Here is a 16871-nt window from a genome sequence, read left to right as displayed (position 1 = left end):
GGTCAATGGCAGTCTTGAAGATTCTTGGTGAGAGTGTACATTATCTTCATGGCTAGGAAGGAAAATTGAGGATTTTCAAAATTACAAATGTGTGTATCTTTCCACCTATAGATTTGTCTGATAGAAATATGTGTTACTGATATACTTGCATGTCTGGGAACTGACTTGTGTAAATGTATTTCATTACAGCAAAGTTTCTAGGCACAAAGGATTGGAAGCTATTTAAGCTTCATTAAAAGGGGGAAAGGAAAGTGTATTATGGGACACCAGTATATTCACTTGTAATAATATTAACTAGATTAAAAAAGGAGGAATATCTTTTCATTGTGATAAAGGACTCTAAATATATTATGACTATTTAGTAAGTAATGATAAATTATTGTTAAGTGAAGAAAAGTCAAATGACAAAATAGTAATGAATGCAATAGCTCATCATTCATGTAAAAGTAAGGAGAAAAATAACTACATTGGCTTATATACACATGCAACTTTTCCGGAAAGATTAAAAAAAGCTGATAATAATCTTTCCCTGCTGTGGGGTAATGGAAACCCAAAGGAGTTGTCGTCTCGTCATGGTTTTTGATGTTTGCACCCTGAAATTAAAATATTAATTTTCCAAAAAGCATTCAACTTCTTGGGAAATAAATTAGCATGGATGAATAAGGAGCTAGAATTCTTCAATTATTTCTATATAACCATTCCAGTGTTTTTACATTTTGGGCAATATGCAAGGTTAACAAAATGTACATTTATTAATCAAAGGAACAAACACACAAGAAAAAATCGAGTATTTTTCCAAGAGAAAATTTTATTTGGTATCTCAATAAAGAGAAAGGTTATTACTTTTTTGAATTGAAACATAGGTTTGCTTGGTAAGATGTAGGATTTTGTGACTGGTAAGTATACCTTATGGAGAAAATTTTTTAAATGTTTTGCTTTGTACACGGAATGACTCAGAAACAACAGAAACAGAACTCATAGACAAATAACAGAAATAAGGAGGAAGAAATAGCAAAAGAATAGCCTTTTCTGAGAAGGGGAAAAAAATGGTTATGGTTCTAACTTGTTTGGTTTGCTCTCTGCCTGTATTTAGGCCTTGATGAAGGTGAAATATGTTGCTCTAGTTGAGAAACTTGTCACAGAAGAGGCACTTTTGGCAGATAAGCAGGGTCACAGGGCCTGTGAGGAAGAGGCACACGGGTAGCAGAAGTGAAAATATCTAAAGCAAGGTGGCAGGTAGCTGGGAGGCCTGGGCCTCAGAGGCCCTGCACGTTCACCGCTGCCAGAGAGAGTCAGGCTGGGGCTGTGTCGTCAAGGAAGGACCACCGGGTCCTGACTGGGGCCAGGGAACAGCTTTGACTCCTGTATGTGTCATTTAGCTTTATTCCATTATCACAACCACAGACTATATCTAAACCTCCCTATTGTCTCGTAAGTGTTCACCAAGGTTTGGCAGGTTGACTTAGGTGAGGAAATGTGTATTGCTCAGAGCAAATCATGACGGCCTCTAGACACACAATTGAAAATTCATGTCCTTTGACAATGACTAAATCAAAGGCAGAAATAATTACTAAATCAAACAATTATTAACTCATTGTCTCAACACAATGAAAGTCAGAAGACAGTAGAAGATAACTGTCAACCGAGAACTGTACCCCAAAGAAACTTCCTTTCATATTTTTTTATCACAGGGAAGAAGGAAATCCCCTGTACTGGACAGCATTCATTTGCAAGTTTACAGATAAGAATTATTTTCTGTCTCTTTCAGTTATCTACAATGTACAGCTCTGTGAAATAGCCCACCTGGCCGTAAAAGGCTAGAATCAGGTCACTGGAATCTAGATAATGTCTCTAGAATCTAGATAATGTCTAGCTCTCCACTGATGCACAAAGGCTTCCCTAAGTATCAATATACCTCATATTCAACAGAAAAGTAAAACAGCAAGATAAAAGCAACAATATTCTAAGCCCACCATTCCATGTTGCTTTACTGCTGCAGAGGCTGGTAAAACATCACCTAGGGTGGGACGGGCTAGTGGGGAGGGGAGTATTCTGCCAGCAATGACTTTGGGCTGGAGGCTATCCTGGGGATCTTTTCTAAATCTATGCTCCTAGGGCTTCAGGACACTGAGCACAACATTCTAAAAAAATTCTGAATTTGGTTTCTTTGATCACATCAGTTTAGGAGAAATCTTGGTTTATGGTTTTTTTTTTTTTCCCCTATTTCCAGGAAGAACTAGATCCAAGAATGGAGTTTTGTGTGACTTTACAAAAGAAGCTGGCTTCAGCAGGGTGTATGCTTCAGTGTCCAGACCCTGACATTTTAGCATGTCACAGATGGTGACTCTGGGGCTGTCTCAGAACCTGGGAGGCCACAGGTCCTGGGAGCAGGAGTAGAAATCAGAACTCATCCAGAAGGTAATCAAAAGAGACAGAAATGAGAAAGGGAAACTGCTCCAACCTCCTGTTTTCCTCAACAACAGAGGGGGCAATCGGGTGATTTAACATAGTATTCTGATGCAGTTTCAGGGAGGTTTGTATTTGAGCAGTCAAACTGCCCAGCTTCCCATCTCCATGTACTGCATGACTTGGGGAAACTTGTCTGCACCTCAGTTTCCTCACTTACAAAATGGGAACAAGAATGGTGTTAGGTTGTAAGAGTGTTGTGAGGATTAAATGGGTTAAGACATACATGTCACTTACCCAGAGACCTCAGGACACAGGGCAGGGTAAGTCTTGGCTAGTATTACTGTTAATAATTATTTTTCTAAACGTGAGATGTTCAGGTATATATGTTTCCTTGAGTTGCCCGAGTTTTGATTCAAAGATCACATTGTTAGCATTTTTCTAAGTAGAAATTTCAAGTATCTGAGGATACTAAGTAATTACCTAGCAGAGCAGTAGCTTGGGTTTTGGAAACTACGGTTACTGAACCGTAGGAAAAGTAAAGGTCTCAAGACCTTTTCGAAAAAAACTTTTCAAAAAGAGACAGTCTGTATGAGGTTGAAAATACTGAATTCTCCTGGAGGAGGTCCCTTCAGAAGTAAAACCTTTTATGTACTATTAATTAATGGAGCGGGCTTCCCTGGTGGCTCAGTGGTGAAGAATCTGCCTCCCAATGCAGGAAATGAGTATTTGATCCCTGGGTTAGGAAGATCCCCTGGAGAAGGAAATAGCAACCCACTCCAGTATTCTCACCTGGAAAATCCCATGGACAGAGGAGTCTGGCAGGCTTCAGTCTATGGGGTCACAAAGAGTTGGACATGACTGAGCATCTAAACAACAGCAACAATTAATGGAGTGCTTGATATGAACCAGGCATTGTTTCAGTCCTGCATTAATTAGAAGGCTTAAAAAAAAAAAAAACCCTCCATTTTCTGCAGAGAAATAGAAATTAAACAGTCTTTTTTCTTCCTTTAGCATGTGCTTCTGCTCCATCTGGACCAAATTAAATCTTGGCCCAGATTAGAACATCATATGATAGTTTTATCTGAATGGATGAGGAGTTTTCCCTGCTTTAACACTAGGAGTAAATTTAAGAAATTTATTTTATTTGACTGTGTATGAAATTCAACTGAATCCTTAAATTTCTATTTCCAGGTATCCAATATTGATAGACCCTACCCTCAACCCCTGATCTATAACTTTATAGTCAGAGTTTATTTCTAGGGACAAGTACAGAAAAATAGTAGGTTATGCAATGTTCGTCGCAGCACTGTTTACAATAGCCAGGACATGGAAGCAACCTAGATGTCCATCGACAAATGAATGGATAAAGAAGTTGTGGTACATTTATACAATGAAATATTACTTAGCCCAAACAGGAACAAATTTGAGCCAGTGGTAGTGAGGTGGATGAACTTAGAGCCTCTTATACAGAGAAGAGTTCGTCAGAAAGACTGGTTGGATGGCATCACCTACTTGAAGGACAGGGAGGCCTGGCATGCTGCAGTCCATGGGGTCGCAGAGAGTCGGACAGGACTGAGCGACTGAACAACAAGTCAGAAAGAGAAAAACAAGTATCTTAGTGCATATATGTGGAATCTAGAAAAATGTGTATTAATTTATGCATCTTTATACATATATGCGGAATCTAGAGAAATGGTACTGATGAACTTAGTAGAGAAAGACCTGTGGGCACAGTGGGGAAGGTATGGAGAAAGCAGCACGGACCCATATACGCTATCATATGTAAAAGAGATGGTGGCAAGTTGCTAAATAACACAGGGAACCCAGCATTTAGTGTTATGACCTAAAGGGCTGGGAAGGAAGGCAGGAGGGAGGCTTTGAGGTAAGGTACTGTGATCGGGTTTATCTCCCAGGATGATCTAGAAAAGACAAGGGATGAATCTTGAAGGGCAAGGGAAGGCTAAAATCGCCCAAAGCAAATTCTTAAATGTATCCATGAGGATATACATCCCATGTTCTGTTCCCTTCTGTGCTCTTTCTCTCAGTCACGTCCTACTCCTTGCCAACTCACGGACTGTAGCCCACCAGGCTTCTCTGTCCATGGGATTTTTTTTCAGGCAAGAGTACTGGAGCAAGTTGCCATTTCCTTCTCCAGGGGATCTTCCTGACCCAGGGATCAAACCTGCGTCTCCTGTATCTCCCGCCTTGGCAAGTGGATTCTTTACCACCGCGCCACCAGGGAAGCCTTGTTCCCTTCTACTTTGCACAAACTAGAATCTTGGGTAACATTGTTGTTCCTCTTTGCTTTCTCCATGAATGTCATTTCTTTTCCAGATCTTTCAAAATGATTACAGCTGATTCTAAGAGTTTCACATCTGAGGATTCAATCAACCTCAGAGCAAAAATATTCAAAGAAAAAATTCCAAAGTTTCCAAAAAGCAAAACTTGAGTTCGCCACTTCTTGGCAACTATTTACATAACATTTACATTATTTTAGATATATAGGTACTCTAAAGATGATTTAAAGCACACAAGAGAGTGTATATAGGTTATAAACAAAAACTATGCCATTTTATATAAGGACTTGAGCATCTGTGGCTTTTGGTATCCGAGGGAGTCCTGAAACCAATCCCCTCCAGATGGCTGTATGAGGACGACTGACCTGACCTACAAATGTCTATGGGCTTCAGGGTCATTAAATAAAATCCGCAGTGCTGGCTAGCAAACATCTAGCCCTGAGCTACACCCACATACAGACAGAAGGGTGTTGGCCTGGAGCCAGCGCATACATCTTAAAGGCGGTGGTTCAAGAACAGGTTGAAAGAGATATAGCAGGAAAAATGGAAGAGCACACTGATTATTGATTGCAATGAAAGGAGACAGATGTCTACATTTTATTTTATTTTTTTATTATTTTCTTTTTTTTTTAGTTTTTTAATTTTAAAATCTTTAATTCTTACATGCGTTCCCAAACATGAAGATGTCTACATTTTAATCCTAAAAGACCAAAACACTCTTGAGAGCCTGGAAAGGGAAACTTTATCAAAGAAAATAATAGAGGAAATAATGTAACCAACCTTCAAGATGGGAATTAATAAAATGTCTTGGGGAAAAAGGACAAGCATGCTGACTTTTTAAAAACCAACCCAATTAAGTGTTCCAGAAAGAAAACTGTGACTTTAAAGAAGCTTTCTGGCATAAGATTTAAATACAAAGCGTGTGAAATAGTAAGAATGTGATGGTTCTTCTGGTCACTAACAAAACTAGGTGCTTACTTCACTCTGTATAACAAGCTCTAGGTTCTTCGTATATTGATGCATGTATAGGAAACTTAGAAAAATAGTACTGATGAACCTATTTGCAGGGAAGGAATGGAGACGCGCTTGTAAAGAACTGACTTGTGGACACAGTGGGGGAAGGAGAGTGGAATGAATGGAGATAGTAACATTGACATATATACACTCTCATGTGTAAAATGATAGCTAGTGGGAAGTTGCTATATAAGCCAGGGAGCCCAGCCTGGTGTTCTGTGAAGACCTGGAGGGGTGGGGTGGGGGGAGGGGAGGCAGGCTCAAGAGGGAGAGGATATATATATATAATTATGGCTGGTTCATGTTGTATGGCAGAAACCAACACAATACTGGAAAGCAATTTTCCTCCAATTAAATATATACATACATATATATTTATATATATATATATATATATATATATATGTATATACAGGCTTCTCTGGTAGCTCAGCTGGTGAATAATCTGCTTGCAATGTGGGAGACCTGGATTTGATCGCTGGGTTGGAAAAATCCCCCGGAGAAGGGAATGGCTACCCACTCCAGTATTTTGGCCTGGAGAATATCATAAACTGTATAGTACATGGGGTCACAAAGAGTCAGACATGATTGATCAACTTTCACTTTCATATATATATATAAACTAGGTGCTGAGAAAAATCCAAAAACTTAAACTCTTCAAGAAGTTGCTGATATAATAACAGTGATTTATTTTTAATACAAGGGCAATGCAAAGGTGGAGATTTCGTTAATCTGTGATAATGAAACACTGACGTGGTCCTTCCTGTTTGCTAAGGGTGGTGGCTTGCCATGGCATGCTTTATTGCTCAGTAAAGACTTGTGGCAGGTGTTACCCCGTCTGCCTTATAGATGGGAACTCTGAGATTATGACTGTTTGTGGCTGCCCTTTGTGTTCCAAAAGGAACACAGTACAGAACTCCACATGCACCTTGTTAATTCCGGGTTTTCTTTTGGCTAACACTCCCTGTTTGGGTAAAGCCTTCTTTTCCTTTCAAGATCACAAAGGTAAACCCAGACGATCTTGGTTTATCTGCTGGAAGGCGCTGCTGATGAAAGACATCTTTCCTGTTTTTGCTTCAGACGTCGGTTTCAACAAATGAAACCTCTCACTTGATCTTAATAGGATAAAATATAGTACATAAAATTATTCATTCCAGAGAGAAGAAAAAAACTTATATCAGAATAGCAAAATAACAATTTGTATGAATTCTTATTTCTACTCCTCATGAGTTAAAGAGTCATTTAAACATCATCGACCCTGTGATTTTCCATAGGTTGGAGAGGGTGTGCAAAATTATAAGCCATTAGGTGCAATAATAAAGGCAAAACATCTTTGTGACAACCTCCAAAACTCTTGTTAGCAGCATCAGCAGTAGACTGGAACAGGTCCTGGGGGATAGAAAAAGAAAAGGTCTTCCCCCTTTTTGTGTCCCGATATCTCATGGACACAACCATAAGTCTTGGTATACCTGCTCCTTACCTTTCACCCAAACTTTCAATCTAGGAACCTTTCCAGATGGGAAAGTAAGCATCTTATCACTAAAAGGCTGACAGCTAGTAGATGTCACCAGCATTAAGTCATAAAGGATTGCTTTGGCAGAAGGAACAGCTTTAGGGGATGGGGTGCTTAAACTATTCAAAGAAGAGCTTCTGTAAATGTGCTCTGAATTGATTTCAAGAACTCATCCTCCACTTCTTATCAATTAGGATGGTACATGACCATTTAACGATACTTATTTGAGAAGATGATCTTAAGTCAAATACCACACAGGTTCAATCTTTGGGAGTAGCCTGTAAGAACAAAGGAAGTAAACAAGCTTGTGGGTTAACCTGAAAGGAATGAGGAAAAGAAATGAGATGATAATCACGTCCTAACCCAGTAGGTAGGGAAAGAAGAAGAAGAAGAAGAAGAGCTTAGGCTTTGCATCCTTACAGAACTGGATTCTAAACTCCATGACCCTGGGCGAGCTTCATTATCTATCTCTGAATTTCTGCTTTCTCATCCACGCGGTGGAGATAATATCTACTTTGCAACCTTTTCAAAGGATTAGAAACAAAGCATGGAAAAGAAGTGCTATTAATATCTGCCGAAATAGAAATATAGTAAAAAAAAAAATGGCAGCTACCAGCAATGTTACTTTCAGGAGCTTGTTGTAAGGATTTTTTGTTTGTTTTTGTGTTTTTGTCTGCACCAGGCGGCTTGCAGGTTCTTACCTCTCTGATCAGGGATTGAACCCTGACCGACAGCAGTGAAAGCACCGAGTCCTAACCACTGGACCACCAAGAAACTCCCAGAATTTGATTTGTTTCTTTTTTTAACTAACTTATTTATTTTTGGTTGTGTTGTATCTTCATTGCTGTGTGTGGGTCTCACTGAGGTGGCTTCTCTTGTGGCGGAGCACTGGCTCCAGATCTTGGACTGGGTGGTTGTGGTACACAGGCTTCTTTGCCCTGTGGCATGTGGTACACAGGCTTCTTTGCCCTGTGGCATGTGGAATCTTCACAGATCAGGGATTAGATCCATGTGCCCTGCACTGGCAGATGGAATCTTACCCACTGGACTACCAAGGAAGTCCCAGAAATGATTTGGTTTTGCTGAAGAGTTGCATACTTGGAGGACAAGCTAAACACTCAGAATCTCAGGAAATGTGGCCAGACAGGAACAACCAGACTGAACGAGGTTGCTAGAAACCATATTTATAGGCAGTTATTAAAGTTAAGGAGGCAGGAGCTTCCCTGATGACTCAGTAGTTAAAAAACCCACCTGCCAATGCAGGAGACATGGGTTCAATCCCTGATCCAGGAAGGCCCCACGTGCTATGGAGCAACTGAGCCCATGCACCACATATTGAACCTGTGCCCTGGATCCTGGGAACCACAACTCCTAAATCCCTCTCACCCCGGAGCTGATGCACCACAGCAAGAGAAGGACCCCCAGTGAGAAATCTGCACGCTGCGACTAAGAGCACCCCTCACTTGCCACAACTAGAGAAAAGCCCACGCAACAACGAAGACCCAACACAGCCAGAAATAAATAAATAAACTTTAAAATTACTTGTAAAAAGACCCAACACAGCAAATAAACAAAAGTATTTTTAAAAAATTAAAGGGACTTCCCTGGTGGTTCAGTGGTAAAGACTCTGCCTGCCAATGCAGGTGTTGCAAGAGATGCAGGTTCAATCCCTGGAACAGGAAGATGCCCTGGAGTAGGAAATGGCAACCCACTCCAGTATTCTCGGCTGAAAACTCCTGTGAACAAAGGAGCCTGGCAGACTACAGTCCATGGGCTTGCAAAGAGTCAGAGGCAACTGAGCAACTGAACAACAACAAAATTAAAATTAAAGGGGTATTAGAAGAAGACCGGTTCAGTTTCACTGCCAGGGACTTCCAGGAGGCGTGAGGGAGGTAGAAGTCTTCTGTGGGCTGACGAATGTCAGGTGTTCGTATGCCTGTCTCTTTTCGACAGTGAAGCCGTCTCTTCACTTCGTGCAGCACTAACCCAGGACAGCATGGAGGGCTGACTCTCAGGTGGTCCCTTTCTGGGAAAGCCGTCTGGGCAGGGGCTCCAGAGTGGGCCTCAGCTTGGGGATGGGGCACATCAGAAACAGAAAAATCACAGAATAGAAGCCGAAAATTGCACATAGGAAATTCTAGTACCTCCTCTTGGTAGGGCATGCCAAGAGCTTCGTGAGAGACGGGGAAAGCCCTAAGTAAGGTGTAATAAATTCACCTCCCACCTTTGTGAATGTCACTGTGGTATATACCTCAGGAGGTTGCCTTTGGGAGACCTAGACCAATGGAGAGGGTGAAATGCAGGGTCCCTTGGGCTGCTGCTATGAACTGCGACCACTCTCCATCAGTAAGAACAGTGCTTTGTGAGCATGCAGACTCTTGGGCTTCGAACCTGACCTATCCAGTCAGAAGCTGGAGAGATGAGACCAGGACATTCATATTTTCCCCAAGTTCCCCTTGTGAATATAACCCTAAAAGTTACTCATTACAGTCTTGGTAAATCGCCTGCGTGTGCATGTGAACAAATCAAAGGATAAGGTCGGCATGTAAATACGTCAGCTGGGACAGCCACCCACACATGGGAACAAAGGTGGAGCTGGACAAGTGCCCACAGCTGAGCATTTGAGAGGCAGGATTCCAGATTCAAAAGCCTCACCGACAGATCTCGTAGTTGAGGTTGAAGGTCGAGGCCAATAAAATTGCTTCTTCCCAAGGCATCCTCTGATGATTGCTGAAAACCTCAGTTCTCTGCAGTCCTGGACTCCAGCCTCTCCACCCGTCCTCCCAAGAACAAAGGTCTCCACTTGTTCTGAGCAGATGATCTGCCTGTCACTTACCCCTGGCAGAAGCACCTGCTTTGAGCACAGTGGACGTGAAGAAAGAACCTCCCCAGAAGTCAACAACAAACCCCCACCTCTCCCTTGACCACTACTCATTGTTTTCATCTGCCAAGACCGGTATCTAGACCACAAACACCCACACACTCATGCAGGCAAGTAAACAGTTGCTAGTTATAAAGGGGAAGAAGGAAAAGCTGGAACCAAGACAATATTGAGCAGTAACTTCATGCCAGATTCTGTGTTGGGTTCCTTACGTGCACAGATATCATTTAACTTTCACAGCCTTAGTCTAAAGTCTGTATTATGCTCCCTAATTCAAAAAAATGAGGCAATTGGGGCTCTGTAGATTTTCCATTCATTAAAAAAATATTTATTAAGCCAATACTCCACCAGATCCTTTTCTAGACACTGGGGATAGACTTGCAATCAACAATAACACACTTACTTCACGATGGCATGGAGCTCACAGACTAAGGGAGAACTCAGCTCCTTATACAATAGACACAATAATGAATGTAAAATCACAGACTAAAAAATTGGCCCTGTAAAAATCCCAGTCTTTCCACACAGGTGTGATCAAAACATTTACAGGCAAGGGAGTTTAGGGCGTTGGTATGATTATTACATAAATAAGAAGGGAAAGAAAGAAAGGAGAAGCCTGGGAGATTGGAGGGAGAACAGAGGTATCTTGAAGAAGTGTCCAGTGGAAGTTGTTTTGTTCGGTCGCTCAGTCATGTCCAACTCTGCAATTCCATAGACTGCGGCACACCAGTCTTCCCTGTCCATCGCCAACTCCCGGAGCTTACTCAAACTCATGTCCATCTAGTTGGTGATGCCATCCAACCATCTCATCCTCTGTCGTCCCCTTCTCCTCCTGCCCTCAATCTTTCCCAGCATCAGGATCTTTTCTAATGAGTTGGCACTTCACATCAGGTGGCCAAAGTATTGGCGCTTCAGCTTCGGCATTAGTCCTTCCAATGAATAGTCAGGGTTGATTTCCTTTAAGATTAACTGGTTTGATCTTGCTGTCCAAGGCACTCTCAAGAGTCTTCTCCAACACCAGTGGGAGTAGTTCATCCTGTAATAAGCAAGAAGAGATGGCTGTAGTCAGTCAGATGACTGAATTCCTTATTAGAGGGGGAATAGGGTATGGTCTTGAGAGTGGATGACGGAGGTGGAATGCAAAAAAAAAAAAAAAAAAGGTCTTTAGAGCTAAAGAAGTTTGGAGAACCAGAAAGACAAGATGCCTTTCATGTGGCTGTTGAAGAACTTGCAAGATAATAGCAGGACTTGGGATGACGAGTTGATGCCAAAGAGGTTGATGACCAAGGAAAAGAGGTCAGGAAGTCAACAAATACCAGAAACTAGGAGGAGGTGGTCAAGTTAAATGAGTTTCGAGAAAATGAACCTGTTAATGTTCTCCCAAGGAGTTGGGGATAGACAACAATAGTCTGGACACAACAGTAAGAAGCTTGCAGATTTTTGGATCGCAGCCATTCTGACTGGTGTGAAGTGGTACCTCATTGTGGTTTTGATTTGCATTTCTCTAATAATGAGTGATGTTGAGCATCTTTTCATGTGTTTGTTAGCCATCCGTATGTCTTCTTTGGAGAAATGTCTATTTAGTTCTTTGGCCCATTTTTTGATTGGGTCGTTTATTTTTCTGGAGTTGAGCTACATAAGTTGCTTGTATATTTTTGAGATGAGTTGTTTGTCAGTTGCTTCATTTGCTATTATTTTCTCCCATTCAGAAGGCTGTCTTTTCACCTTGCTTATAGTTTCCTTTGTTGTGCAGAAGCTTTTAATTTTAATTAGATCCCATTTGTTTATTTTTGCTTTTATTTCCAGAATTCTGGGAGGTGGATCATAGAGGATCCTGCTGTGATTTATGTCTGAGAGTGTTTTGCCTATATTCTCCTCTAGGAGTTTTATAGTTTCTGATCTTACATTTAGATCTTTAATCCATTTTGAGTTTATTTTTGTGTACGGTGTTAGAAAGTGATCTAGTTTCATTCTTTTACAAGTGGTTGACCAGTTTTCCCAGCACCACTTGTTAAAGAGATTGTCTTTACTCCATTGTATATTCTTGCCTCCTTTGTCAAAGATAAGGTGTCCATATGTGTGTGGATTTATCTCTGGGCTTTCTATTTTGTTCCATTGATCTATATGTCTGTCTTTGTGCCAGTACCATACTGTCTTGATGACTGTGGCTTTGTAGTAGAGCCTGAAGTCAGGCAAGTTGATTCCTCCCGTTCCATTCTTCTTTCTCAAGATTGCTTTGGCTATTCGAGGTTTTTTGTATTTCCATACAAATCTTGAAATGATTTGTTCTAGTTCTGTGAAAAATGTGGCTGGTAGCTTGATAGGGATTGCATTGAATTTGTAAATTGCTTTGGGTAGTATACTCATTTTCACTATATTGATTCTTCCGATCCATGAACATGGTATATTTCTCCATCTATTAGTGTCCTCTTTGATTTCTTTCATCAGTGTTTTATAGTTTTCTATATATAGGTCTTTAGTTTCTTTAGGTAGATATATTCCTAAGTATTTTATTCTTTTCGTTGCAATGGTAAATGGAATTGTTTCCTTAATTTCTTTTTCTACTTTCTCATTATTCGTGTATAGGAATGCAAGGGATTTCTGTGTGTTGATTTTATATCCTGCAACTTTACTATATTCATTGATGATCTCTAGTAATTTTCTGGTGGAGTCTTTAGGGTTTTCCATGTAGAGGATCATGTCATCTGCAAACAGTGAGAGTTTTACTTCTTCTTTTCCAATTTGGATTCCTTTTATTTCTTTTTCTGCTCTGATTGCTGTGGCCAAAACTTCCAGAACTATGTTGAATAGTAGCGGTGAAAGTGGACACCCTTGTCTTGTTCCTGACTTTAGGGGAAATGCTTTCAATTTTTCACCATTGAGGATAATGTTTGCTGTGGGTTTGTCATATATAGCATTTATTATGTTGAGGTATGTTCCTTCTATTCCTGCTTTCTGTAGAGTTTTTATCATAAATGGATGTTGAATTTTGTCAAAGGCCTTCTCTGCATCTATTGAGATAATCATATGGTTTTTATTTTTCAATTTGTTAATGTGGTGAATTACATTGATTGATTTGCGGATATTGAAGAATCCTTGCATCCCTGGGATAAAGCCCACTTGGTCATGGTGTATGATCTTTTTAATGAGGTACCACTTCACACCAGTCAGAATGGCTGCGATCCAAAAATCTGCAAGCAATAAATGCTGGAGAGGGTGTGGAGAAAAGGGAACCCTCCTACACTGTTGGTGGGAATGCAAACTAGTACAGCCACTATGGAGAACAGTGTGGAGATTCCTTAAAAAATTGCAAATAGAACTCCCTTATGACCCAGCAATCCCACTTCTGGGCATACACACCGAGGAAACCAGAATTGAAAGAGACACATGTACCCCAATGTTCATCGCAGCACTGTTTATAATAGCCAGGACATGGAAACAACCTAGATGTCCATCAGCAGATGAATGGATAAGAAAGCTGTGGTACATATACACAATGGAGTATTACTCAGCCGTTAAAAAGAATTCATTTGAATCAGTTCTGATGAGATGGATGAAACTGGAGCCAATTATACAGAGTGAAGTAAGCCAGAAAGAAAAACACCAATACAGTATACTAACACATATATATGGAATTTAGGAAGATGGCAATGACGACCCTGTATGCAAGTCAGGAAAAAAGACACAGATGTGTATAACGGACTTTTGGACTCAGAGTGAGAGGGAGAGGGTGGGATGATTTGGGAGAATGGGAATTCTAACATGTATACTATCATGTAAGAATTGAATCACCAGTCCATGTCTGACGTAGGGTGCAGCATGCTTGGGGCTGGTGCATGGGGATGACCCAGAGAGATGTTGTGGGGAGGGAGGTGGGGGGGGGGGGGTCATGTTTGGGAACGCATGTAAGAATTAAAGATTTTAAAATTAAAAAAATAAATTTAAAAAAAATAAAAAATAAAATAATACTGGTGAAGGGTTTCATTGTTGAGCCAATGCTTGCTGCCAGGTTCCCATATCCCTTATCCATTGTGTGCCTGGGGGTGCATTAGTTAATATAGTTGGAATGTAAGAAAAACAAGTAGTAGCCTTGGTATTAACCACATCAGACCTTTGAGCTAATAAGTTCTTCTTTTTTGTTGTAACCCACTGCACCTTTGCTCCATGAGAATGTAACTCTGTTTAGTACTTTCTGAGGCTGACACAGATTAGAGGTATAAAGAAAAGACACTTCAAGGGAAAACAAGTTTTCTGGTTGATCAACCTTTATCAAAAAAGGGTCATAAAATGTCAACAGGCCTCCAAGGCCAGAAGATAATGTACACAACGTAAGAACCTTGTTTATGGGAAAGGTATGCAGAAAAAATCCTGGTTTCCATAAGGGCAAAACTGCTGGAATGTTTGACCTGACTCTGCATGACTTTGCATCTTTCATTTTCCTATATGTACAAATCAGGGTATAAAAGCTCTTTTTGAAAATAAAGTTACGGGGCTTGCTCACAAAAAAAAAAAAAAAACAGTAAGAAGCAAGAATAATGTCAGTTAACATACGTTAAAAGCACAAAACCACACCTAGAGAATGATGAAGCTAGTATTTGAATTCAAGAACCTGAAAAATCCTGGCAGCATAATTGGTCTCCTTATTAACTGGGCAAAATAACTTCTGTCTCCCTTCCTCCTGAAGATCACCTGCCTTCATTTCTCCTTGATCCTAGCACATTTTCCAATTCACCACCACCATCTCTTTGAGGTGACTCTGGTCCTCTCCACTCACGTTCTTTTTCTGGGGAGTACCATGTTTCATGATAAGCATTATTTCATGATAAGTATTATTACCCTCTTTTTAAAGTGAGATTAGATTGTCACTAGCAAGTTAGTGTGAAAGTATATATCCACATACTTTCATCTCTCAGGTACACAGGATTACTCTAGCTGATAATAGAGTCCAGGTATTTAACATGTGAGTTATTTGACACTTCGAATCTATTTTCAGGCTTTCTTTTAATTTGAAGCCCTCCCGACCCCCACCCACTGCCCATACCCTATAACTTCATTTAGCATGGGAAGAGAGGGAGGGGCATTGTGATTCAAGGAGAAAAGAGAAAATCCTCAGAGGCTTAGGCATGGCTGGTGGGGAAGGTGGACCTTATCACTGTAAGTCAATTAACCTCAGAAAAAACTTTGAAAGATCCTGGGCTTCTTTGTTGGGAACTCAACCTCACCCTTTACCACCACCACCACCTTCCAGGGCCCCCTCCCTCCTGCAAGGTAAAAGTCTGCGAAGGTGTTTGCCTGGATTCATTTCCCATTATGGTTGCAGATCAATGTGTCGATCAGAGGCATTCCTGTGACGTTTGGAGAGGGGAAGTTTTTACAGTGGCCAGTTTTCTCCAAGGCAATTAATTATCTTCTCTCTCTCTGTTTTTTTAGAAAGCTATTGGGTTGGCAAAAAAAGTTTGTTCAGGTTTTCCCGAAACATCTTACAAAAAGCTAGATGAACTGTTTGGCCAACCAGCCATGAAACTGAAAGATGCTTGCTCCTTGGAAGAAAAGTTATGACCAACCTAGACAGCATATTAAAAAGCAGAGACATCACTTTGCCAACAGGGGGCTTCCATGGTGGCTCAAATGGTAAAGCATCTGCCTGCAATGTGGGAGACCCAGGTTTGATCCCTGGGTTGGGAAGATCCCCTGGGGAAGGAAATGGCAACCCACTCCAGTACTCTTGCCTGAAAAATTCCATGGACAGGGGAGCCTGGTGGGCTATAGTCCATGGGGTCACAAAGAGTCAGACACGACTGAGCAGCTTTACACTTACACTCACTCACTACTGTGAAAACAAAGGTCCGCCTAGTCAAAGCTAGGGTTTTTCCAGTAGTCATGTATGATGGGAGAGTTGGTCTAAAAAGAAAGCTGAGCACTGAAGAAGTAATGCTTTTGAACTGTGGTGTTGGAGAAGACTCTTGAGAGTCCCTTGGACTGCAAGGAGATCCAACCAGTCCATCCTGAAGGAGATCAGTCCTGAATGTTCATTGAAAAGACTGCTGCTGAAGCTGAAACTCCAATCCTTCAGCCACCTGATGAGAAGAGCTGACTCACTGGAAAAGACCCTGATGCTGGAAAAGATTGAAGGCAAGAGGAGAAGCGGACAACAGAGGTTGGATGGCATCACCAACTCAATGGGCATGAGTTTGAGTAAACTCTGGGAGTTGGTGATGAACAGGGAGGCCCGGCGCAGCCCATGGAGTTGCAAGAGATGGACACAACTTAGTGACTAAACCACTATACATTCGTTAAAACTTTTGGTGCAGATTTTCTTGAACACATTATCTAATAAGGAAACCCATCAAGTGACAATGGGGTTCTTATCTTTTATAATTTTATTTTCTACTTGTTAATCTCTGCTTTTAATTATTTCCTTTTGTCAGTTTCCCTGATTGTATCTTGTTGTTTTTATTTTTTAAATTTTATTTTATTTTTTTTAGGTTAATTTTTTTTAAGTTTTTTATTTTTTAAATTTTAAAATCTTTAATTCTTACATGCATTCCCAAACATGAACCCCCCTCCCACCTCCTAATTTTGGTGAGGTAACACTGGTTTATAATGTTATGTCTTAATTGCATAAAACCCAATGCAGACTGCCTTCTCAAAGAGGCCTTTCCGTAAACATAAATACCCATTACCTTAACAATATTTAAATTCAAACTTCTTGAAGTCTATAAAAATATTCTCTAACATAAGCAGAGTAAATAAAAAT

This window comes from Ovis canadensis, chromosome 2, assembly GCF_042477335.2.
Source record: "Ovis canadensis isolate MfBH-ARS-UI-01 breed Bighorn chromosome 2, ARS-UI_OviCan_v2, whole genome shotgun sequence".
NCBI classification, from domain to species: Eukaryota; Metazoa; Chordata; class Mammalia; order Artiodactyla; family Bovidae; genus Ovis; species Ovis canadensis.
Note: the sequence above shows the minus strand (reverse complement) of the source record.